The 25,408-nt window shown below is 38.2% G+C and overlaps 1 long non-coding RNA gene across 1 annotated transcript in view; it reads right to left on the bottom strand.

The window, feature by feature from the left end:
* Positions 1 to 11,922, bottom strand: part of LOC107970778 (uncharacterized) — a 57,613-nt gene extending 45,691 nt beyond the window's left edge. The window contains exon 1 of the long non-coding RNA XR_001713648.4: positions 11,805 to 11,922. This is a non-coding gene — a long non-coding RNA (uncharacterized LOC107970778). The remainder of the gene's footprint in view (positions 1 to 11,804) is intronic.
* Between the last annotated feature and the right edge of the window lie 13,486 nt (positions 11,923 to 25,408).

The raw sequence follows: 25,408 nt of genomic DNA on the forward strand, positions 1-25,408 counted from the left end.
AGCTGTGCAAAGCTGTTTGTGCCATTCCAGATCCTAAGGGATGTGCATCTTAGACACACAAGCACATACTCTGAGGGGCGGTATCTCCTGGTGTCCTAGAGAAGCTGTGGCTGAGACCCACGGTGGAGAATCCCAAGGCCCGCCCTGTCAGGAGCCCTGCTCCACAGCAGGCTGTGCTGCAAGTCAGCTGCAAGGGATTCAACTTGAACACAAATTCCCAGAGCAAATAACTCTTAACTCCCACTCCCTCCTGAGTTCCCTCAGTTGCTATTGCTTATAACTCTCCTGGGAGACACACTATGTCAGAATAGGAACCACATTTTTCAGGTTTCAGCTCAAGGTCAGAGCTCTGTCATTCCCCTGCTAAAGTACCTATTACTCAGGGGCAATGATGTCAAATGTAAAAGGTCACACTTCGGCAGCTGCTAGGGATCGTCCACAGACAGGCGGTGGCTGGGGAATGAATTTGCACCAGTTCCTTAAACTCCAGCATGTACTGCAATCTCCCATTGCTCTTAGGGCTAAAAATGGTGTCAAAAGGCCAAAGACCTGAAAGAGGCAGATGATACCAGAAACAGTCACTGACACTAAGCTCAAGATGGAGTCAGAAAGATAAATCATTATTATTTAAGCTCTGCACATTTTAATACATACTGTCTTTGCAATATTTCCATAGAATGAGGAGATAAATCACCCTGCTCTTGACATTTTTAATAACTTTAAGAATGTGGTTAGGGTAATACTTAACTTTATTGACATATTGTATGGTTCATCCGTCTCATCAAACCTCAATGAAACTTCAATGAATATTAACTGAGGACCCCTAATGTATAAGGTACTGCCTGAAAAATCTCCCAAACATTCCCTATCTGCCCTCCAGGAGTTCTAACTTATTGGCTTGACTCCTGTCTGTGGAAATCAATAGCCCACAGGGTAAGGTTTTATGGAGTTGGGGGTAGGGACTGTTCAGATTCTAGCTGGAGGATTTGGTTCACTGGGCATGGGAACACCTCTTCTTAGACTCTGGCTATTTGTCCTCAGGTTTAGATGCCTTTCTTGAGCAACACAGACATGATGAATGGGAAGAAGACAGACCCTAGTGCCATTCAACAACTATGCCTCAAAGATAGTAGATGCAGCCTACTGTCTGTGATGTGTATGCGACATTGTTCTTCCTGGTCCCCTGCTTTCACAGAACAGAAGAGAGGCCTAGAGTGGACCTTAAACTCACCAAAGTCACATAACTAACTCTTTTATAGCAGAACAAGGAGTAATAACCAAGTGTCTTGATTTTCAGGCCAACTCCCTTTTCATTAGTAAATGATAATGGTGGTGTATTTTACAAACGGGTAGGGGAACAAAAGGAAAGGGGGTCAAATAATTCAAGTACTGATAATGATAATATTTAACCCATTTCTCTAGGATTCGCTTTTTGTCACCTTGGATTCTCAAAGACACAAGTTTTCTCTCTCACCCTCAGGAGTTTTTTGAGCTGGTGCCTTTGCAAGAATACTCTGATCTCCAATCTTCTTCTCCCAGCCATTCTTAGACATTCTCCAGGTCTTTGTTTGGATATCACTACCTCTAGTAAGCTTTGCCTTGTTCCTCACATCTGAGCTAGGTGCCCTCTATATATTTTCAAGGTCCCCACCCCCTGTCCTCCATCACAGCTCCTACCACACTTTATTGTAATTTTCTTTTACTTCTCTGCCTTCTTCAATATTCTGTGAACCCCTGGAGGAGAGGAACTATATCTGTCTTGCTCAATCAAGATTATCTCTACAGACTCTAAAGTTGTAGAGTCTCTATAACTCTAAGAACATGGTTATAAGTCAACTTTATTGATATAGTGTACAGTGCATCCATCTCATCAAACTTCAATTAAATCTCAGTGGCCATTAAACGAAGGCCTAGAATGTACAAGGCAGTGATGCCTGGCACAGAGTAGATGCTCAATAAATATTTTAGAATGCATTAAGGAAGAGTGGAACATAGAACCTCATCAGGGAGAAAATGTCACTAGCCATTCCTGTCAAAGAAGTATCCAATTTCTCCCTCCCCCCTGAATACATCCTTGGCTGCTAATCTGAGCATTCCAGAGTGAGACTTACACTGTCTGAGAAAACATGTTACAGGCTATGTAAAGATAAGAGAAAGGTACACACATTTGAATATGGTCTGTCTTATTTATAGGAGTAAACCTAACACTCAGGAAACACATCTTCTGGCTAGCAAAAGCCAAGGAAACAAGCAAATATTGGACAGAGAGACAATTTTGCAGAAATATTGCAAAAATTGTTTAATATCTTTGCTACATAAAGAATTCATATAAATTGATTTTTAAAAAAAAGAATAAAGTCCTCAATAGATAAGTAGGCAAGGGACATAAACAGAAAATTTCTATAAGGAAAGCCTTAACTAGCAAATAAAAATATATAAAAATATCTAACCTTGCCTGTCAAAACAATTGTGTGGTATAAGACCTGGATCCAGAGATAAGAAAGGGTCGGTTGCCCCTCTTACCCCGGCCTTACTCACTCACAGCAGGACTCGTTGTTGCTGCTGTATTTCAATGGGCAAGGTGAGGCATTGTTTGAGTAGAAGCCCCCAGGTCCTTAATAGGCTAGGAGAGATGCAAAGAGCAACACAGTGAACAGCACAAGAATGAGAATTCTGAACTGGTAGCCAATAGAGTGGGAGGAAGCTGGACAACAAGCAGAGGGATGCAATGGCACAGAGGTGGCTTTGCTTGTTCCAGGATGCAGTGCCTAATGTGGCTAGCCCACTGCCTGGCACATGACAAACACTAGAAAACTGTGGGACTAAAAATACAATATTGCACATGGAGGAGAAGGAGTCAAAAATATAAATGAATGTTTGAAACAAGGTAATATGTTTAAATACGACACAATCCCAGGGGCTTTATGATTTGCTGTGAAAGTGTGTTTTTGGCTTCTTGTTCAAACAGCTGCCATGTAGGGTTCCCTCTGGTGCATCCACCAGAAGGGAAATGAGATTCATTAATGTATAATATCAGCATGGCTCCTAGGTGCCTCACAAATTCAGACATGGGTCTGAGAAACAAAATGATAACAAAAATATGATTTACCCTATTAAATTTTCAGAAGTTAAAAATAAAGATAATATTTTATTGGTGCAGTATAAATATAAACACAACAATTTTTTGAAACTTTTTGAAAGCAGTCTGGCAATATCTATCAAGCACCATGTATCAATTAGTTATTGTGGCAAGAACGTTGTGTAACAAATACATCAAGAGAGCCTGTAAAATCTGCAAGGAGTTACACATGTGTTTCTCTACCTGGGCAATGCGGAAAACAGGGTAACGCCAACCCACCAATGGGAGGCAGCTCAGTCACTGGGCTCCTTTTCTAAGCTCAAAGGGCAATGCATAGAGTTCAACTGAATTCTCATAATTGCACATTAAAAATTCATTGAAAGGAACTTCATAGGGTCATAGAAGTGTTCTATATCTTGAATGCGGTTAAGCAGGCATGTTCACCTTTCAAAACTCATTAAAATAATCACCTAAAATATGTTAATTTTATTGTATATAGCTTATTCCCCAATAAAGTTTATTTAAAAAATAAAACCCAGTTGAGAATCACTTTAACTTTAAAATTTGAATTATAGAAAACTGGTTTTATCTGAAAGCAGGCTGGAAAACTTAAGTTGAATCAAAAACTATAGTTGTTTCAGTTCTGGCTAAGACGAAATAACAGGGACTGAATTTTGTCCTTCTGTCTGAAATAAACAAGGACAAAACAACACATGAAAGAACAGTTTTCAAGACATTGACTATCAGCAAAACAACAGATATCAGTGTGGCAATGCCTGAGAGATGCAGAACAAGTGAGGGGAGCTGTACAATTACCCCAGCTTGCTACCTTTAGAACATTTCCAGACCATGGAGCAAGAAGGAGGATATCAGGCGGAGACCAGCAAACTTCCCTAGTTTAGGGTACAGAGCTAAAAGCCTTGGGAGACAATGCAGCTAGAGTTCCAAAGACAGAGAGAAGAGAGATGAACAGAGAGAGAACTCTAAAGTCAGCCAAGATCCCCTTGTGTATTCAACAAAATATTGATCAGCACCATGCACTGAGAAAATTACTTAAGTATAGAAAAAGAACCCCCAGAAAAGATTAGAGAGAACAGTATCTAGTGTTCACATAGGGGCAAGAATACTGCCTGTTCTCACTAGCAAGACTGGAAAACATCATTATTCACCAGCATTAGGTAGAGCACTCACAAAGGGCTTGCCTAACTGGTAGGGAATAATTAACTCTAGACTGAACACAGCTTTGGTCTCACCTAACAAATATGAAAAGCAATAACCTAAAAGATCAAACTGTTGCCAAGTAACTGAACTGTATCACAGAACAAGGCTCAAAAATATTTACAGAAATACAAAAATATCCAGCACCCAACAATGGATAAAGAAGTTTAACTCATAGTGATAAAGAGGCAAATACATGATAATCCTAAATTTTTATGTTCCAGAAAACAGAACTTCAAAAAGCAAGAAGCAAAAACTGGTAGAACTTCAAGAAGAAATAGACAAAGCCACAATTGATTGTGGCAGATTTTAATATCCTCTCTCTCAACAATTGATAGAACAAGGAGACAGAAAATTAGTAAGGGATATACAAAACTTGAACGACACTGTTAACCAACATGATCTAATTGGTATTTATAGAATACTCTCCACCTAACAATAGCACAATACACATTATTTTGAAGTGTAAATGAAATATTTACCAAGATAGATTATATTCTGAGACATAAAATAATTCTCAATAAACTTAAAAGGATTAAGTTCATAGAAAGTATATCTTCTGGTCAAAATGGAATTAAATTATAAATCAGTAACAGAAAGATCTCTGAAAAATCACTAAATATTTGAAAAGTGAACAACATACTTCCAAATAACCCACAGGTCAGAGAAGAAATCAAAAGTGCAATTAGGAAGTATTTGAAGTGTAAGTAAATGAAAACACAACATATCAAAAGCTGTAGATGCTGCTAAAGCTGTACTTAGGGGAAAATTTATAGCACTGAATGCCTGTATTAGAAGAAAAGAAATGTCTCAACTCAGTGAGCTCAGCTTCCACACTAAGAAACTAAAAATGGCAAAGAAATTAAGCCAAATAAAAGCAGAATAAAGGAAATAATAATTATCTACATGAATATCAATGAAAAAGAAAACAAATGCAACATAGAAAAAAATGAGTGAAGTTAAAAGCTCATTCTTTGAGCAGACCAATAAACCTCTTGCCAGACCCCCCCCCAAAAAAAGGCAAAAACTTCTTGCTTATTTTTTATCAGTAAAAGAGACAGAAAAAGAAAGAAAAGGAGATACAAATTAGCAATTACAGGAATGAAAGAGGTAAAATCACTACAAATTCTACAGTTAATAAAAATATTACAGAGTATATTAGGAACATCTTTTTGACAATAGATTTTACAACTTAGGTAAAATAGACAAAATCTTTGAATGACAAAAACTACCAAAGCTCACTCAGGAAGAAATAGATAGTCTGAATAATTTCATATATATCAAAAAAATTAATTTGTAGTTAAAAACTGTCCCATAAAGAAACTCCAAGCCCAGATGGCTTCACTGGTGAAAACATTAAAGAAAGAAATAACAAGAAATGAAGCAAGGAATAAAAACTTACCAACTAATTCCATGAGGTCCGCATTACCCTAATACTAAAAGCAAACAAAGATATTACAAGAAAACTCCAGACTAATAGATCTCATTAATATAGATACAAACATTTCAAACAAAATTTTAGCAAATCAAATCCAACAGTATGCAAAAAGGATAATATACCATAATTCAGTAGGGTCTATCCCAGAAGGGCAAGTTTGGTTTAACATTTTTAAAAAATCAACATAATTTATTATACTAACAAACCAAAAAGAAAAACTATGTGATCATTTCACTTGGTGCATAAAAAACATTTGACAAAACTAAACACCCATTCCTAATAAAAACTCTTGGCAAACTAGGAATAGACAGGCAATTCTTTAATGTAATAAAAGGCAGATATGAAAAATCTACAACTATAATCATACTTAATTGTGAAAGACTGAATTTTTTGCATAATATTGACAGTAAGACAAAGATATTCATTCTCACTACTTCTGTTCAACACTTTTCTAAAGATTCTAGCTAGTTCAATAAGGCAAGAAGAATAAAAACATCCAGATGGAAAAAGAATTAAAACTGTATTTATTCACAGATAACATGAACATCTAGGTAGAAAATTCAATGGATTCCACCAAAAAAAGCTATTAGATCTAATGAGTGAATTTAGAAAATTTTCAGACTATAAGCTCAATATATACTAGCAACAAACAATCAGAATTTGAAATTTAAAAACCAATGCCACTTAGAATAACATCAAAAAATATTAACTACTTAGGAATAAATCTCACAGAAGATGTGAAAGACCTATACAATTAAAACTAAAAAAAAAATACTGAGAGAAATTAAAGATAACCTAATTAAATAGAGTGATACACTGTGTTGATGAAACAGAGGACTCAAGATTGTTAAGATGTTAAATCTCCCAAATAGATTTATCGACTCAGTGTAATCTCAACCAAATCCCAGCAGGCTTTTTTGAATAAAATAAACTGATTATAAAAATTCATATAGAAATGCAAAGGACCAATAATAACCAAAACAATGTTGAAAAAGAACAAAGTGGAGAACTAAAATTACCTAATTTCAAGACTTATTATAAAGCTACAACAATCAAGTCAATGTGTATAGACCTCAATGTACACAACTATATCAAAAGAACACAATAGAGAATCTAAAAATAGACTCATATATATATATATATATATATATATATGGACAATTATTTTCAACAAAGGCAGAAGAGCAATTCAATGGAGAGAGATTTACCTTTCCAAAATAGTGTTAAAATGATTGGATAACTATATGCAAAAAAATGCATTATATACAAAAATAACTTCAAAACGGATTATAGGCCTAAATTTAAAACCTAAAACTATAAACTTCTAGAATAAAACACAGGAGAAAATCTTTGTGATCTTGGGTGAGGCAATGATTTCTTATATATGACACAAAAATCCCAATCCATAAGAAAATCATAAATTTGTATTTCATCAAAATTAAAACTCTTATTCTTCAAAGGATACTGTTAAGAGAATCAAAAGACAAGATACAGACTGGGAGAAAATCTTTACAAAGCATATATCTGATAAAGGACTTGTCTCCAAAATATATAAAGAACTCTCAAAACTCTGTAATAAGAAAACAGCCCAGTTTGTATTTACATGAGCAAAAGGTTTGAAAAGCTATTTCAACAAAGAAGATACACAGATGGCAAGTAAAAGGTGCTCAACATCATTTGTCTTTAGAGAAATGTATATCTAAATTACAATTAGACACTCTCACATACCTACTAGAATGGCTAAAGTTAGAAACACTGACCATAGCAAGTATTGATGAGGATGAGCAAGTATTGAAAAGGATGCAAAGCCAATGAAACTCTCATATACTGCAGGTGAGAATGTGAGATGGTATAACCCTTTGAAAAACAATTTGGGATTTCATAGTTAACATATACCTACTATATGATCCAGCCATTCCTCTCCTAGGGGTTTGCCCTAGAGAAATAAAAGCATATGTCCGTACAAAGATTTGTAAACATTTGTTTACAACAATTTTATTTTTAAAAGCCCAAAGTGAAAACAACCCAAATGTCCATCGATAGGTAAATGAATAAACAATTTGTTGCTACATCTATACAAGACTACTCAATAATAAGAATGAATGATTGACACGACATTGATAAATATCAAAATAACTATGAGTTAAAGAAGACAGTCAAAAAATACATACTGTTTGATTCTATTTGTATAAATTTTAGAAAATGCAAACCAATTTATAATGACATAAAGTCTATCAGTGGTTGCCTGTGGACAACAGGAGTGTGTGAGGGCAGGTAGATGAATAGATTACAACCCTTTGGGAAAACTTCTGGAGGTGATGAATATACTCATTTTTTTATTTGGGTGATGGTTTCACAGGAGTATGCATGCACCTGCACCCTCACTTATCAAATTGTACATGCTAAAAATGTGCAATTTATTGTGTGTCAATTATATCCCAATAAAGCTGTTAAAAACACAAGTTATAAAAGTACAAGGGACCAGCAACATTTTAAAGAGATAGTATACTTTTGTTTTTGTTTTATTTTATTTTGTTATCTTGGTGTAGTGGGGAGCTTTTAAATGGGGACTGGAGATAGAAAACTTATACTTCAAAAGAAAAACAATAGTATAACTATTGTTAGCTGTTCTTGAGTTTTTGTTTTTGTTTTTGTTTTTTTTTTTCCTGCGGTTTGAACTAAATCCTAAATTCTTTGTCGGTTACAAGTCCCCAAACTAATGCTTTCAAATTTTTACTTTTATTTTATTTTATTTTATTTTATTTTTTAATTTTTTTATTTTATTATTATTATACTTTAAGTTTTACGGTACACGTGCACAACATGCAGGTTTGTTACATATGTGTACATGTGCCATGTTGGTGTGCTGCACCCATTAACTCGTCATTTAGCATTAGGTATATCTCCTAATGCTATCCCTCCCCCCTCCCCCCACCCCACAACAGTCCCTGGTGTGTGATATTCCCCTTCCTGAAGCTGGAAACCATCATTCTCAGCAAACTATCGCAAGGACAGAAAACCAAACACCGCATGTTCTCACTCATAGGTGGGAACTGAACAATGAGAACACATGGACACAGGAAGGGGAAATTTTTACTTTTAAAACTGGGAGTTGCACTCCTTACCCTAGCACTCAGTATTTACCTTATAGTACACTGTTCCCCTAAATGCGATACTGAAACTACAGATGACAATACTAACGGCTTTGCCATGCAAGCCTTGGAACCCCAGCCAGGCCTGCATGAGTACACTCAGGCAGCTGCAAAGTGGTTTCACTCCTTTCACCTTGGGGTCAACACCTACCCCCACTACACCCCTGATCAGCAGGAAGAAATTAGAGCGGCCTTCACCCTTTTTCCATTTTCATTAGCCAACACCCTAAGATTAAGGTGTTATAAAACCTAAAAGGAGGGATTGAAACCGCTTTTGCAAAATTATGACTGACACAGTGAAGGAGATCTAACTTAACTGACTCCATTTTGCTTCTAATCTCTAAGCTGTCCTTGTTCATTCCTGGGCATAAGCTGAACTAACTTTGGGAGGAACTTAGTTTATACCTTAAAACAAACACAATAACAGCACTTTCCCAAAACAAACCTCCTTCCTGCCTGGGTACTAGACTACTAACATTAGCCACAGGATTAGAAATTATGGTTTAGGATTCATGCAGCTGGAGGCTACAAGGTTCTGACCCTCCCTAAACTCCTAAGATCAGGCCTTGAGATGTTTTGCAGACCTTGCATTTGATAGATCAGCTGGCACCACCCAGACTGATAAACTGGCTCATCTGATCTTGTGACCTCCCCCACAACCCAGGAAATGACTCAGCACAAGAAGGCAGTGACACACTATGATTTCATCTCCAACCCAACCAATCAGCACTCCCAGACTCACTGCCCCTCCCCAGCCACTAAATTGTATTTTAAAACTCTGATCCCCGAATGGGGAAGACTGATTTGAGTAATAATAAAGCTCTGGTCTCCCGCAAACAAATAAATAAATAAATAAAAAGATACTGCTGTAAAAGAGTGAGGGAATCATGAAAGTGTTTTCAGAGAGTGGGGGGAAAAAGCAAGTGCCTCAGAGCTAGACGAAAGGAAAACAGGGATTAGGGGAGATAAGTATAGGCAGGCTCCACGCAGTAAAACCCAACCTCCTCAGTTTCATCTGGAGCCATAGAATGAGATGGCATTAGGAAGTCACAAGGAATGGGCGTTATCTGATGGCTGTTCAGGGAAAGGGAGATCAGCCAAGTTTCTGCCATTGCTTCTCACAGCTTAAGAAGAGTCCCCATTGTCTACAGTGACACAGAAAAGCTACCAGGAGCTTAGTAGACCATGGAGGACTTCATAATCCAACTTCCCCTAAAATCCAAGAACTTCAGGAAAACTCCAAGAGGAAACAAAGCTTTACAAATTTTCTGGATGACTTAGATCAGTGGTCTCCAAATAATTTTGATTGCAATCTGCTATAGGTAAAAAAGAATCTGAGCATGTGCCCTCTAACTAGGGTCACTCATTACAAGATTACATCCCTGTATGCTGTTATATCCATATAACATGTTGATTTGTTTTAAACAGCATCAAAAATAGAAACTGTACAAGTATAAGATAAAAACAAATAAAAATCAGAGTTATAATATTCTTCCTACCCTCCATATTCCCTAGCTTACTGGGTGACTACATCTCACTTTGGGGACCACTGAGTTAGATAAAGCATTCTAATCATGTACAGTGGACAAGAATAATCAGACTCAGACCCAGTAGGCTGTGTCAATGTTAGGAAGAATAGAAATACTTGTGATAGGAAAACATTGGAAACAATTGGTCTATTCCAAGATGAATAACCAGTCAAATTTATATCCATTTGTCAGACAATTAAGCAACTATTTAAAATAATATTTCCAAAGAATATTCCTTGGCACAGAAAATTTTTCATGATGTGGTATTACATGAAAAAAAATGAATAATAGAAAGATTCCAATTTTATAAAATGAAGAAGTATCAATGTGTCGTAGAAAAAACTGGACAGAAATGTATTGAGGTGTGGCTGAATTGTGGCTAATTTTACATTTCTATATGATCTTTTCTGTACTTTCCAAATGCTCTACAATGAATATTTTCCACTACATAATTATAAAAACACAATAATTTGGTAAAGAAAGCATTGTAAATAAGTCCACCAGGCAGTAAAGATCAGTGACTCTGAGGACACACCTACAAATCTAGTGAGACATTAAAAGGGTTAGAAATAAAATTTTAAAAACAAAAAATCAAAACTCTAAGCATAATGTAAAGGAATCTGGGCTCACAGCAATACTCAGGATATGCATTCACCCCGACCCTCTACAGACATCCACCCTGCATGTGCTGGTCATGTCACAGGCTCTAGGCGAGGCCCTGGGATGTAAAGATGCTTCCGATGCAAGCGCCCTGCCCTAGAGTATTTCAGTCAGTTGTCTTGTGTTCTCATGCTGTGTTACCAGAAACAAAAAGCAAAAATACTTTCTTCCCTTATGCAAAGCCGCTTTTTGTTTTTCTGTTAAACAAAGCAGTTAAGAGATGTTCTCGCCACCACAACCCGGAAAGGTACAACTACTAGAGATTCTGAGAAAGACAAATAAAATGGGAATATCAGACAAGGGGAAAGGTGAGAGTCTTCAGTCTGAAGGCCAAGAGGAAAAGACATCTGCATCCACAAAACCAAGAACCAGCCAGGGCACGGTGGCTCACGCCTGTAATCCCAACACTTTGGGAGGCTGAGGCGGGTGGATCATGAGGTCAAGAGACTGAGACCATCCTGGCCAACATGGTGAAACCCCGTCTGTATTAAAAATACAAAAATTAGCTGGGTGTGATGGTGCACGCCTGTAGTCCCAGCTACTCGGGAGGCTGAGGCAGGAGAATCACTTGAACCCGGGAAGCGGAGGTTGCAGTGAGCCGAGATCCTGCCACTGCACTCCAGCCTGGGCGACAGAACGAGACTCCATCTCAAAAAACAAAACAAAACAAACCAACAAAAAAGAAAAAACAAGAACCTTGAGGTTTCATGAGGCATGGATTTACTCACCAGATTCCAAAACTCTGTGACTAGGGGATATCCTGTGAAATGTGATCCAGGTTTAGTTCCAGACATAAAAGGAAGCAATTTCTCTCACAGTGAGTAATAAATGGATTGAAACTTATTGGAATTCATCACCCCCAAGAGGTGGTGCTGGCAGGAAATACAAATGCCTTCCAAAAAGGTTCAGACAAATTTAGGAGTGACAGAATTGTGAATGACCTCCCTTGCTCACTTCCTCTTGCTCTCTGTCTCTAAAGCAGGCATGGTCTTTAGAGGCTGGGCTGGTGTTTGCTCTAAAGGATTTCCCCTAGTGGCCAGGCAAGGTCAGGATCCCCATTCCATACTCCCACAGCATCCTATATTTAACTCATCATAGCCCTGACCACACTGTATTACAATTCCTCCTTGATATGCCTGAGCTCTGTGAGGATGTGACAGAGGCAGAGCCAGTACTGAGTAGGTGCTCAATAAATGTGGGTTGAAAGAAAGAGTGTGTGACCCTACCTGTCCTGTCCCCAAGCCTGGAAGGTATGCCAAGCACTGCATTTAATCAAGGCTAAATTTTGAGAGCTTCTGACACTGGCAGGAATGCTGATTACTCTCTGGTCCTCACTTGCCACTGCTCCCGACTCCAAAACCATACATTCCCAGAGCAGAAAATCTGGTAGAATGGCAGGGAGCACTGGCTGCTTAGGATACGCTCTCAGAGCAAGGGCCCCAAGTAAAGTCACACAAGAATATCTTATCTGAGGAAATGGCTCTTAAAAGCTCCTGGGCAGCTAATATCTTTTATCCCCCCTCCTCTTATCGTCCCCCAGACTTGCTCAACAGACAGTTCTGTTGTCCACTGTTGTGGGCTTCTGAGCTTTCATCTGCAAATCAATTCCCTGGAAATTTCACAATAAAGTACACTGAGCTCTGTTATATCAAGGACACAGTCTCCTATATCTCCTCTAAAACCTTGTTTCATAACATTAATCTTATCCAGAAGTGTGCCGAGATTCTTCAGATTGAGGGCATGGGGATTTTAATTTATTTTTCCATTAATGATCAGCATCCATGCTAAACCTGTAAATATTACTTCTATTAATGCAGTGCAATGCTAATTTTTAATCCAAATAAACAGAGTGAGCAATTCAGGGACACAACTTGCCCCAATAGGGCTTTTGCAAATCTGCGTTTGGCTTAGGAGACAAAAGAGGGGAATACTTTGTATTCTGGGAAGTTGCAGTGGTCAGCTAGGATTCAGTTTCCTCATTCTTAAGATTTCTCCAGGATATATGGGAAGGGGAGGAAAAATAAATCAAAAGTACAGATCATAATATCACACAGTCGTTAAAGCTGAAAAGGATTTTAAGGACTTTCTACTCAAAAGCCCTTTTTTTTACAGGTATGAAATGTAGTCACAGATGAGGATGTATGGCCCATGAGTAACTGTACAAAGTCCAGAAATGGCAACCTCCTTCAGGTTCTCAGAAATGGGATGGAGTGACCACAGTGGCAAAGCACTCTATTGCTGAGTTCGTAATTATCATTCAGGTGCCAGTGCCCACCAGGGTCATCATATGCCACAAGTTCTCCCAGTCAGTGCTCATTTGAAATATTCTATTACATAGGTCCCATAAATGTAGTTTAAAATGTCAGATATTTACTCTGATTTAGGGTTCCCAAAATACACTCTCTAGAATTACACAAAACCTATAGAGGTAAAAAGTTAGGTCCTGCTGGGAGTCCCAGGAGCCTAGACCTAGACCCTGTCAGGACTCAGATCCAAGGCATGGTGAGCCCAGGTCTGGAAGTGCTCCAGATGTTCCGGGCCTCCAACACAAGAAGGAAAAGACACAGAGAAACTCAAGATAAAGTGGTTGCCCATAATTATCAGTCTAGAGGCCATGGGAACTGATGTTTCTAGGCAGTCAGGTGGGAGGAGAAGTAAAGGTCACAATCACTCCCTGAGCGGTCTCCACAAGTGGCATTTCTCAACAGTTTTCAAGATAACAAGTTGATGTGATGGTTATAAAGACTATGATAGGAAAAAGCATTATGGAAAGCAGATGTGAAATACAGGATTGGACTGTCACTAGTCATACTGTAAGTCTCTATGGCAGATGGACTTCAAGTGACAGCTGCTTTCTGTGCTCACCCTCCTACCACCCAGCAATTCCATCTCTGCCCTGTGAGACCTGGGTTATCCTTCTGGAGCTGAGGTAGGAGCAGGGGAGAAAACATGCTGATATGATGGGGATCTGCATCCCAAAAGATCTCTGTTGTCTATTGAGCTAGATAAGGTAAAGGCCAAACCAGGGGACAAAAGTACTCCACCTTGCAGTCAGGCAGTGATTCCTTCAAAGAAGACTCAAATGACACACTTGCTGAAACTCTGCACATGGTGCTCAATGCCCTGAAAGTCTGGCCTGCTGGGAGAAGATATGAGCCACGATAGGGTTCATAAGCTGAAGTTTGTGGATCTGACTTGCAGTCCACTTGTCCCCTTGAGAACAACAGTTCCAAAGTATGGCTGAATGTCCCTTGGCTTGGGATTGCAGACTGCTGAAGGATAATGAGAGGAATAACAAGATCAGGCAATAGCTGGACAGGGTAGGTCCAGGCCAGAGTCTCTGCCATCCAACACCCTGGACCACAGAGGGCTTTCCTTCCACTGGGCTTAGGCATGTGACACTTAGGTAAATATTGACACACTTCACAAGGAAGAAAAAATACAATTTTTATTAATTATATATTTAAAGTTCAGTTTATTCAGACATTTACTCTTTTTTTCATTGTGTTTAATTTTGGGGGTGTTAATGGTGGTAGTGGAACCCTTTTGATTACAAACTGAGATAAACCACCTGTCATTAAGAGATCTGAGATCTGTTTGTTATTGCTCATTTGCAGGAAGCAGCAAGACCTTGAGAACAGGAGCAAAAACTACAGTAGGACCGAGACAGCTATTATGCAACACACTATTTCAGGCGGACACAGAAAGCTCCTCTTTCAGAAAAGGAACTAAGGGAGGAAATGAAAAACGAAAAACTCATGGAGTCTACCTTTTGCCATATTTTCACACTTTCTGGACTGTACATAAGTTTCCACTTTTTCCGATGCTTCTGTAACTTGAAGAAAATAATCTCATAAGCTCTAGGATCTGGCTTTGGAAGGAAAGGTGGAGAGAAACAGACTAGACTGTGATCGGGTAACCAAAAATATGTGATTTCTAACCTCTGTCAGCATTTTGGACTGTGAATGTATGGAGACCCTGAATAGATGACCCTCTGCTTAGCGGAAACTTCAATGGGTGTTTGGATATAGGAACCTGGGTGAAGAGCTTGGTTTGGGTTGAAGAGGCGAAATGAACTGCTCTGTTTAAGAAAGTGATAGGAACATAAAGATAAATTGGGTCCAAGCACAGACTTAACAAGGAGTACTGAGCTACCATAATCCCAGTTCAGGGGAGCTGAGGCCGTCCATGACCACTGGGGAGTCCTCCATATTCCTCCAACTCCGCATTCCCAAAGGCTACAATCCTGTTGATCCTGTCCCCCCATACATACACTTTCTCTCTCTCTATCTCTCTCTTTCTCTTTCTCTCTCTCTCTCTCTCTCTGTTTCCCCTCTCTTTCTCTCCACCACCCCCACCCAGGGTTCCTCATGGAAATCAAGTGTCCCCTTGCTTTAGGTAGCAGCCCGAGTATCCAAGCTACTAATCCCCCACCACAGACACCCACTACTCCCTACTCCCCTCCATACTTACCACAGACAAGTCTTCTGTGAATTTCTAGGTTTCTGGAATGCAGGGGCAGGACTGGAAGAGAAGATGAAGAGGATGGAGAAAGCTCATAGCCACACAAGCCAGCAATCATCCCTCTTCTTTCTACACCAATTATGGGTCTGTGCTTTCCTGTCTACAAATCTTACCAGCCTGGCTCTGTATCCCACATTTGATGCCTTATTGTGCTATTGTGTGAGGCAAATAGCTCTATTGCCCAAGCCTAAGACTCTCCCTATTACTTGGTCCTAAGTGATGAGGAAAAATGGAAAAAGGGCACTGTAGGCTAGTAAGATTGCCTTCTAAATTTTCAGTTGAACTTGTGGCTCCCAGGTTCAGAAGGACAGTAACTATGGAAAATGAGGAACACTTGGAGCTAAATGTAAAAGATAAATTTAAGATTAATAAAATATGATATTTCCTTGTATTTATAATAGTGGTGGTTGAGGTAAAAAAGGCATATGAAGATTGTTGATCCATTTTTTAAAATGGCAGCTTAGTAGAGGGTTTTGGGAGTGGGGAAACTATTTTCCCAAAAGGGCCTTGTATTGCTTAGACTTACTACAGAGTCTGCTGGGAAATGGAGTCCATTTGTCTAATAACCATATGCCTGCCCTATCTGCATTCCTCAAGTCATTATGATGTATCAGGTACTACTTTCTTTCTCCAGATGCTAATCCCAATAAAGCTATTTCTTCTGGGGAAAAAAATAAATGAATAGCTGGGAGCTTGTGGTTTGTGACTTGGGAGCCAGAAAATGGAATAGAAGTCTCAGAAGGAAGAAAGAAGGCAGCAGGGCAGGCCTATTGGGGATTGTAGCTAATTTTAGAATTGTGGCATTAGTTATAATGCCTCTTATTCAATTTTAAGTGATTGCCTATAAGCTCTACCCATTATCCATAGACAGTCCTTAAGTAAAAGTCTCCGGTGCACATAAAATGTGTTAGTTTTAACTTGGGATAGATTTAAGGAATTGGGGAGGTCTTCAGCTTGAAGCAAAGATGTATGGAAAATTAATAGTGGTCAAAGTAGGAAAGGCACAGGCAAAAATCCAAAATTCAGGAAAGCAAAATATTAAATTAAAAGCTAAGTAGGAGAAATACCAGCTTCCAAATAAACTTTAATATGAAGTTACTGGTTGTTATAGACTGAAGTCCTTCTAAAATTCATTTGTTGAAATCCTAACCCCTAATGAGATGGTAATAGGAAATGTGACCTTTGGGAAAAATCAGTGTTCATATTTCTTTGTTGTCTTTCTTCTGATCTTTTACAGTTTCATTCAATTCAGATACAAATAAGGTCCACATATTATAATTGTTGATATCTAGCCTAAGTATCTTTTAACCTAAAGGTTCCCCTTTCCTCTCTCTCTCGTCTTTTCTTTGTAATTTAGTTGATAAGTAAACTGGATTGTTTTTCCTAAAGGGTTTTCCACTGTCTGGATTTTGCTAATTAGATCCCATGGTTTCATTTGATGAGTTCTTCTGTTCCTCTAAATTGCTAGAGCTAAGGGCTTGATTAGATTCAAGTTTGTTTGTTTTCTTGTTTTTGTTCTTTTTTTTTTTTTTTTTTTTTTGGCAAAACCACTTCACTGGTGGAGTTGTGTACTTTCTTCAGGAGATCCATAATGCCCACGTGTCTCTGTGTTGTTAGCAGTATTGATGATCATTGCCTAGATCCAACAATTCATTCATGGTTACCAAATATTAATGTTCTAATTATATCACTTCTTCTTCACTTAGTATTATCTGTATAATAATATAAAGAAGAACTTTCCTTTATCATTAATTTGCTTACTCTGAGGTATAGCTCTTGTAGAAAGGAAAGATAATTCCGGGATAATTTCCTTATATTTACCAGTTTTCAGAATAATAAATTAGTTTCCTAATTTTCTATCAGTTACTACTGAGTTTCTTCTTTACTGTTACTTTTTAGCCACCTCATGAATTTATGAATTCAAATATATTTGATATGATATCAATCCATTAAACTGTATCTGTATCAGTGGCCAAATCATTCCATTTTTGGATAGTGGTAGCCTTTTCAATTTGGAATCTGAGTCTTTGACAAAACCTTAGTAGTCTTTCATTAATCATCTCCTTGATTTTTAGTATAATATGATACTTAAGGCTTGCCTTGTTCATTTCCTGTTTCAGAGCTGAAATAAGCTGTTTTTTGTAAAGAACAGTCCTTTTCAGGGAAATACTTGGAGACCATAGTGTAGATACTAGGGGTGCTCATTGATTCTGGGTTGAAGCACATCAAAATATTAATCTACCACAATCAAGTAGGCTTCACCCCCAGGATACAAGGTTGGTTGAACATACACAAATCAATAAATGTGATTCACCACATGAATGGAACTAAAGACAAAAACCACTTGATTATCTTAATAGATGCAGAAAAGGTTTTTGATAAAATTCAACATCCCTTCATGTTAAAAACTCTGTATAAACTAGATATTAAAGAAACATACCTCAAACTAATAAGAGCCATCTATGTCAAATCCACAGCCAACATCATACTGAATGGGCAAAAGCTGGAAGTATTCACCTTGAAAACCAGCACAAGACAAGGAAGCCCTTTCTCATCACTCCTATTCAACATGGTATTGAAAGTCCTAGCCAGAGCAATCAGGCAAGAGAAAGAAATAAAGGGCATCCAAATAGGAAGAGAGAAAGTTAAACTATCCCTGTTTGCATGATATGATTCTACATCTAGAAAACCTGATAGGCTCAGCCCAAAAGCTTCTTTAGCTGATGAACAACTTCAGTAAAATTTCATGATAGAAAATCAATGTGCAAAAATCACTAGCATTCTTGTATACCATCCACAGTCAAGCTGAGAGCCAAATCAGGATGGCAATCCCATTCACAACTGCCACAAAAAGAATAAAATACCTAGGAATACAGCTAACCAGAGAAGCAAAAGATCTCTACAGTGAGAATTGTAAAACACTGCTCAAAGAAATCAGAGAAGACACAAAAAAATGGAAAAACATTTCATGCTCACAGATAGGAAGAATCAGTTTCATTAAAATGGCCACCCTGCCCAAAGCAATGTATATATTCAATGCTATTCCTATCAAACTAACAGAATTATTCATAGAATAATAAAAAAACTATTTTAAAATTCATATGAAACCAGAAAAGAGCCCAAATAGTCAAGGCAAACCTAAGCAAAAGAACAAAAGCTAGAGGCATCACGTTACCCAACTTCAAACTATACTACAAGGCTACAGTAACCAAAACAGCATGGCACTGGTACAAAAACAGGTACATAGACGAATGGAACAAAATAGAGAACCCAGAAGTAAAGTTGCACACCTATGACCATCTGATCTTCAACAAAGCTGACAAAAACAAGCAATAAGGGAAAGACTCCCTTCTCAATAAATGCTGCTGGAGTAACTGGCTAGCCATATGAAGAAGATCGAAGCTGGACTCCTCCCTTATGCCATATATAAAAATCAACTCAAGATGGATTAAAAACTTAAATGTAAAACCCAAAACTATAAAAACCCTGGAAGACAACCTAGGCAATACCATCCTGGACATAGGAACTAGCAAATATTTCATGACAAAGACACCAAAAGCAATTGCAACAGAAGCAAAAATTGACAAGTGGGATCTAATTAAGCTTAGGAGCTTCTGCACAGCAAAAGAAACTATCAACACAGTAAACAGACAACCTACAGAATTGGAGAAAATATTTGCAAACTATGCATCTGACAAAGGTCTAATATCCAGCATCCATAAGGGACTAAAACAAATTTACAAGAGAAAAACAAACAACCCCTGTAAAAAAGTAAGCAAAGGGCATGAACAGACACTTTCCAAAAGAAGACATACATGTGGCCAACAACCATATGAAAAAAAGTTCAATATCCCTGATCATTAGAGAAATGCAAGTTAAAACCACAGTGAGATATTATCTTACCCCAGTCTGAATGGCCATTACTAAAAAGTTAAAAAAAAAACAAACAGATGCTGGCAAGGTTGCAAAGAAAGGGGAACACTTACACACTGTTGGTGGGAGTGTAAATTAATTCATTGTGGAAAGCAGTATGGTGATTCCTCAAAGAGCTAAAAGCAGAACTACCATTTGACTCAGCAATATACCCATTACTTGGCATCAACCCAGATGAATATAAATCATTCTATCATAAAGACACATGCATGCAAATGTTCATTGCAGCACAATTCACAATAGCAAAGACATGGAATCAACCTAAATGCCCATCAATGACAGATTGGATAAAGAAAATGTGGTACATAAACATCATGGAACACTATGCAGCCATCAAAAAGAACAAGATCATGTCTTTTGTGGGAATATAGGCATTGCTGGAGGCTATTATCCTTAGCAAACTAACATTGAAACAGAAAACCAATACCACATGTTTTTACTTATAAGTGGGAGCTAAGTGATGAGAAATCATGAACACAAAGAAGGGAACAGACATTGGGGTCTACTTGAGGGTGGAGGTTCGAAGGAGGGAGAGGTGCAGAAAAGGTAACTATTGGGTGCTGGGCTTAATACCTTTTTACAGAAACAATTTGTACAACAAACTCCCATGCCATGAGTTTACCTACGTAAGAAACCTTCACATGTACCCCCGAACCTAAAATAAAAGTTTAAAAAAGAAAAAGAAAAGTGCATATACCATGATTTTCTATATCCACTCTCAAAAAACTAAAAATAGGATTACCATATGCTCCAGCAAGTCCACTTATGTGTATATACCCAAAATAAATGTGTATATACCCAAAATAAATGAAAACAGGGTCTTGAAGAGATATTTGTAACCCATCTTCATAATAGCACTGTTCACAATAGCTAATACATGGAAGCAACTCAAGTGTTCATCAACAAATGAATGGGTAAACAAAATGTGGCATGTACATATAATGAAATATTACTCAGCCTTATAAAGGAAGAAAATTCTGCAATGTGCTACAACATGGGTGAACCTTGAGGAGATTACGCTAAGTGAAAGAAGCCAGTCTCAAAAAGACAAATACTGTGTGATTCCACTTCTGTGAAGTACTTAGAGTAATCAAAATCATAAAGACAGAAAGTAGAATGGTGGTTGCCAGGGGCTGTGAGAAAAGAGGAATGGCGACTTATGGTTTAACAGGCATAGAGTTTCAATTTTATAAGATGAAAGGAATTATGGAGATGGATGGTTGTGATGATTACTCAGTATTATGCCACTGAGCAGCCTGGAATTGACTAAGTTTCACATGAGATTAACTTGGACTCTGCTCTTAGTTACATTCTGAGATGATCCAGGAATACCTTTACACTATCAATGGTAAGTTTTATTTTATGTGTATTTTACCATAATAAAAAAAATAGAAAAAAACTTATACCACCTCTCTCACATACTTACATTACCTGCCTGGCCCTGGGATGTTGGGAACCCCTGACCCAGACCCTAAATTCTAAGAGAATCCTAACCCAAAGATTTAGAGATTCTCTGTATTCTGTAGCATTTTGAAACACTTCCTGCCACAAATCCTTTGGATGTTGCTAGTCTGCAGTTCGGTCAAACTCAGTAAGCATTTTTTGACCCATTCTGCCTCTACCTTTAAATCTTGAATCCAAAAGATTTTATTAATATCAATTTATTGACAAAAATATCTTTGTATAACTCAATGAAATATTTCACTTTATCCTGTTTTCTAAACAAAAATACTTTTAGATTCTTAAAAATCATTGGTTTGATTTGACCTAGTGAGAAAAGTGAAGCCAAAGTAGCATATCTTATTTAGATAAAGTAATTGCAGTGGCATGAGTAACTGTGTTTGTCCTCCTTGATTAACTTTAAGATGAATCCCGAAATTAGTTCATGGATATCACAATAGAATAATTCTGTTGGGGAAACCCTGCCTCTGAGGAGCAAATGACTGGCCTCTTTCAAACTGCTTTAGAGGACTACAATTTGTAACAGTAAAACAATCTGGGGCTAGTGGAATGAACTATACCTAGAATTAGTTTACGAGAGTTTGAAGACTGACTCTGTCAGTACTTTGCCTTGGGCAAGTCATCCTACCTTTCTGAGCCTCAGTTTCTCAGATTTCTCTATGAAATAGATAAATAGAATAGGAATAATTTTATCCAATTTTAGAGGGATGTTGGAGGTTTAAACAAGATCATGAATGGAGAGAGAGAGACTGGCAGATAAATGTTTACCTATTGCTTCTTCCTTGTTATTTGAAGGTGGAGTGAAACCATATCTTAGCAAAAAAAAAGAACATGGTATGTTCTTCCAAAATTCACAGAAGTACTTTAGAAAAAAATTCTTCGTAGATATTTTCCAGTTAGAACCATCATAAAGTGAGGAGACAATGACTCTGAAGAGACACTGCACTGTTGATTCAGAGGAAAGGGTAAGTTGCTATTTGGAAGAAGATAAAGATGTGGAATTGAAGATAACATATTTCTCACAAATTTCTAGACTTCTCAATGGTTCTTGCTCCTGAACTGGATGATTTATAGAAAACTATAAGCTGTGTCCAAAATGGACATATTATACCCACAGTATTTGCCCTAACCAATGTATTAGAACTGATAAGATTGTTTTATCTATAGATTTATATCATGGTCCCTGGCAAATAGCCATGGAGGAGGTATCTCTATAGCAACACTTATAACACCAATTGGGATGTTGGATTTTAATGAGTTCAATTTGAACCAAGAACTGTTTATGTCTTTACAAAGGTTGGTCAATGAAATATACAAAGGGCTGAGCACTTTTACCATGGCCTGTGCTCCTAAAATTGCTCTATTCATCGATAGTGTAAAGGTATTCCTGGGTCATCTCAGATTGTAACTCAGAGCAGAGTCCAAGTTAATCTCAAGTGAAACTTAGTCAATACCAGGCTGACTCCCAGGACCCAAAGTTGGTAAAAAGATAGAATGCAAGAATCTCACCTTGTTATTTTTTGGCCAAATTACACCTGGAATATTGTGTTCAAATTCTGTTTCCCACACTTACAAAGGGACTTTAACAAACTGTAGCATGTTCCAAGAAAAGCAAAATTTCTGGAAACCATTATGGATGAGGTCTTGTTCAAAGACTGAATAAAAAGTGAAGATTTATTGAGCGCCAAAACCTGTTCTTAAATGCTCCACAGTCTGCCAAAGCATTGGGATTATTTTCTGTGGTCCCTGAGGACAGAATGAATGGGTAGAGGTTACACATAGGCAGATCTCAAATCACAACCAAAATAGTGTTTTCTTATGCTTATGTATGACTGAATGTACATTATGGGCTATCCAAAGAGATAGTGCATTCTCTGGCACTAAAAGTAAGCATGCAGAATCTAGACAACCACTTTCCAGCAGTGCTGTAGAGGAGCTATAAGCACCAGCAGCAGAGTTGCTTGAAGGACCCTTAAAGTCACTGTTATTGTCTGAATGTTTGTGTCCTCCTAAAACTCGTATGTTAAAAATCCTAATCCCTGAAATGATAGTATTAAGAAATGGGCCTCATGGGAGGTAGTTAGGTCATATGGATGAAGTCCTCATGAATGGAATTCTTGCTCTTATTAAAGAGGCTCAAGAAAGTTGCCTTGCTCCTTCCACCATGTAAGGTTACAGCAAAAAGCTGCCAACTATAAGCTAGGAAACAGGCCCTCATGAGACATCAAATCTGTTGGCCCCTTGGTCTTGGACATTTCAGACTCTGGAACCATGAGAAATAAACTTATTTTGTTTATAGACTACTCAGTGTACAGTATTTTGTTATAGCAGCCTGAACAGACTAAGACCGTCACCTAGCCCTGACATTCTGTGCTTCCCCGAAAATTGCAGTTCGTGAGTAGCAATGTGGCATAGTGGTTCTCTTGACCTCTTGGCTTGGGCAAGATATACACCCAGGTTCTAATTCTAACTCTGCCAACTTGGCCAAATGTTTTAACATCTCTAAAGCTCAGTGTCCATTATAAAATAAGAATCATAATAGGAACTATCTCCTACTGCTTTCTAAGAGTTCAGTCATCTTGAGCTCAGCATCCCCAGGAAAGACAAAACAGGTCTTCCTCACCAGTTTGACAACACTGGGCCTTTTAGAGATGTATCTAATGATGGATTAGATGCTGTGTTCTGTTTCCTTTTGACTTGTTTCTATAAGAAGATAAGAACTTTAAGCAGGCTGTGAATTCTTTCAATACAAAGCAATCTCCAAGGGGAAACATTAGCAGTGGTTTTGGTGTCTGTATATTTTGAGTCAGGAGCTTACCCTATGGACAGATCATCAGCAGAGCTCCTAATGTCCTGCCACATGGGGTGTGGGGATATCAGGCTTCCAGTTAAGCACTCAGACTGCTGGGGATGAAAACAGCTGGCATACGAGCTTTCTGGACTAGAAAAAGGGAACTGGCCTGCAGTAGTTCCCAGATTCAGCCTCAGGAATGGTGCACCCTAACCTTTGCCTAAGATGGCAGAAAAAGAGAGGGGTTGCCTGGGGGCATCTAGTGAGGGTTGCATGGATTGTAGAGTAGGTAAAAAGGAATTATTCCACAGTTAAGCAAGGAGAGGTGAGATGAGAGGTGGATTTCCAGCCATACTGCCAAGCCGACCTCACTGAGCTGACCTCAGTCATGTTCAGGCTCAGCTTTCTTCCTTGTCCAAGAATGAGAAACCCAGAGCCTGTTCTTCCCATCAACTTCCTGCTGGTGCATAAAGAAAGCTCACATCTCCTGGCTGAGAAAAAGCAGCCCCACAAGGCTTGTGAATAAATGAATATGCACTCCAACCTACTGATGCATCTGTGAACTTTGATTTCACTTCTCAGGAGCACAATTTTATTACAGCCAAGTGCTTCGTTCTGCAAAAAAAATGCCACAGAGGGAAACAATGAAATTATACCCGCTTTGTTTGGACTTCAATGGCATCACAAACCACAGAAACTTTCCATGATATCACCTCCCCTTAATGGGAATATTTACTGCTTAGGTCCCTTGAGTAATATCTTCTTTCTTTCACACTCTGTTCAATTTCAGGTTTCAATTTCAGTAATTTTATTGACATGACAATGTACACAAATGCTGCTGGAGTTAATCCAGCAATGCTCCATGGCTGGGGCCCGTTTTATATCATCACTGTCTTTTCTATTATTCTCCATCTCTCATTTGGTGATAGGCTGTCACAGAACAGGAGAGTTATCTGGTTGTCCTTATTTTCCCTGAAAATTACAGAGAATTTCTCCTTCCATCTTAGAAGCAGCCAGTCTATTGCACTTTTGGGCAATTTGAGAAAAAAACACTATCCATTTTCTTCATATTTTACACACAGGAGGCTCCTCTTCCATCTCCCTAACTCCCCTGATTTAAAAGTCTGTCTTGTGTAAGTTTCAAATCATATCTGGTTATTGTTGCTTTTTTACATTTCTGCTTTGAATTTGGAATTATGTATCTTAAACCTATTAAAGGTTTGGGACATGTATTCACTTATTGGACTGTGGTAAGAAATTGCCACAAACTTGGTGGCTTAAAACAACAGAAATGTATTGCCTTCCAGTTCTGGAGGCAGAAGTCCAAAATCAAGGTGTTGGCCAGGCTATCTCTAAATCCTCTAGGGGAGAATCCTTCCTTATCTCTTCCTAACTTATAACCTTCATGTTCCTTGGCTTGTAAGTGCATCATTCCAATCATGGATCCCGTAGTCATATGATGTTCTCTCTGTTCTGCCTGCATCTGCATCCACATTTCCCCCTTCTTAAACAGACAACAGTCGTTGGATTAGGGCTGACCCTAATCAAGCTTGACCTCATTTTTTGATTATATTTGCAAACATTCTATCTCCAAACAAGGTCACATTCACAGATACTGGGGTT

The sequence above is a fragment of the Pan troglodytes genome, chromosome 2 (genome assembly GCF_028858775.2).
Source record: "Pan troglodytes isolate AG18354 chromosome 2, NHGRI_mPanTro3-v2.0_pri, whole genome shotgun sequence".
Classification (NCBI taxonomy): Eukaryota; Metazoa; Chordata; class Mammalia; order Primates; family Hominidae; genus Pan; species Pan troglodytes.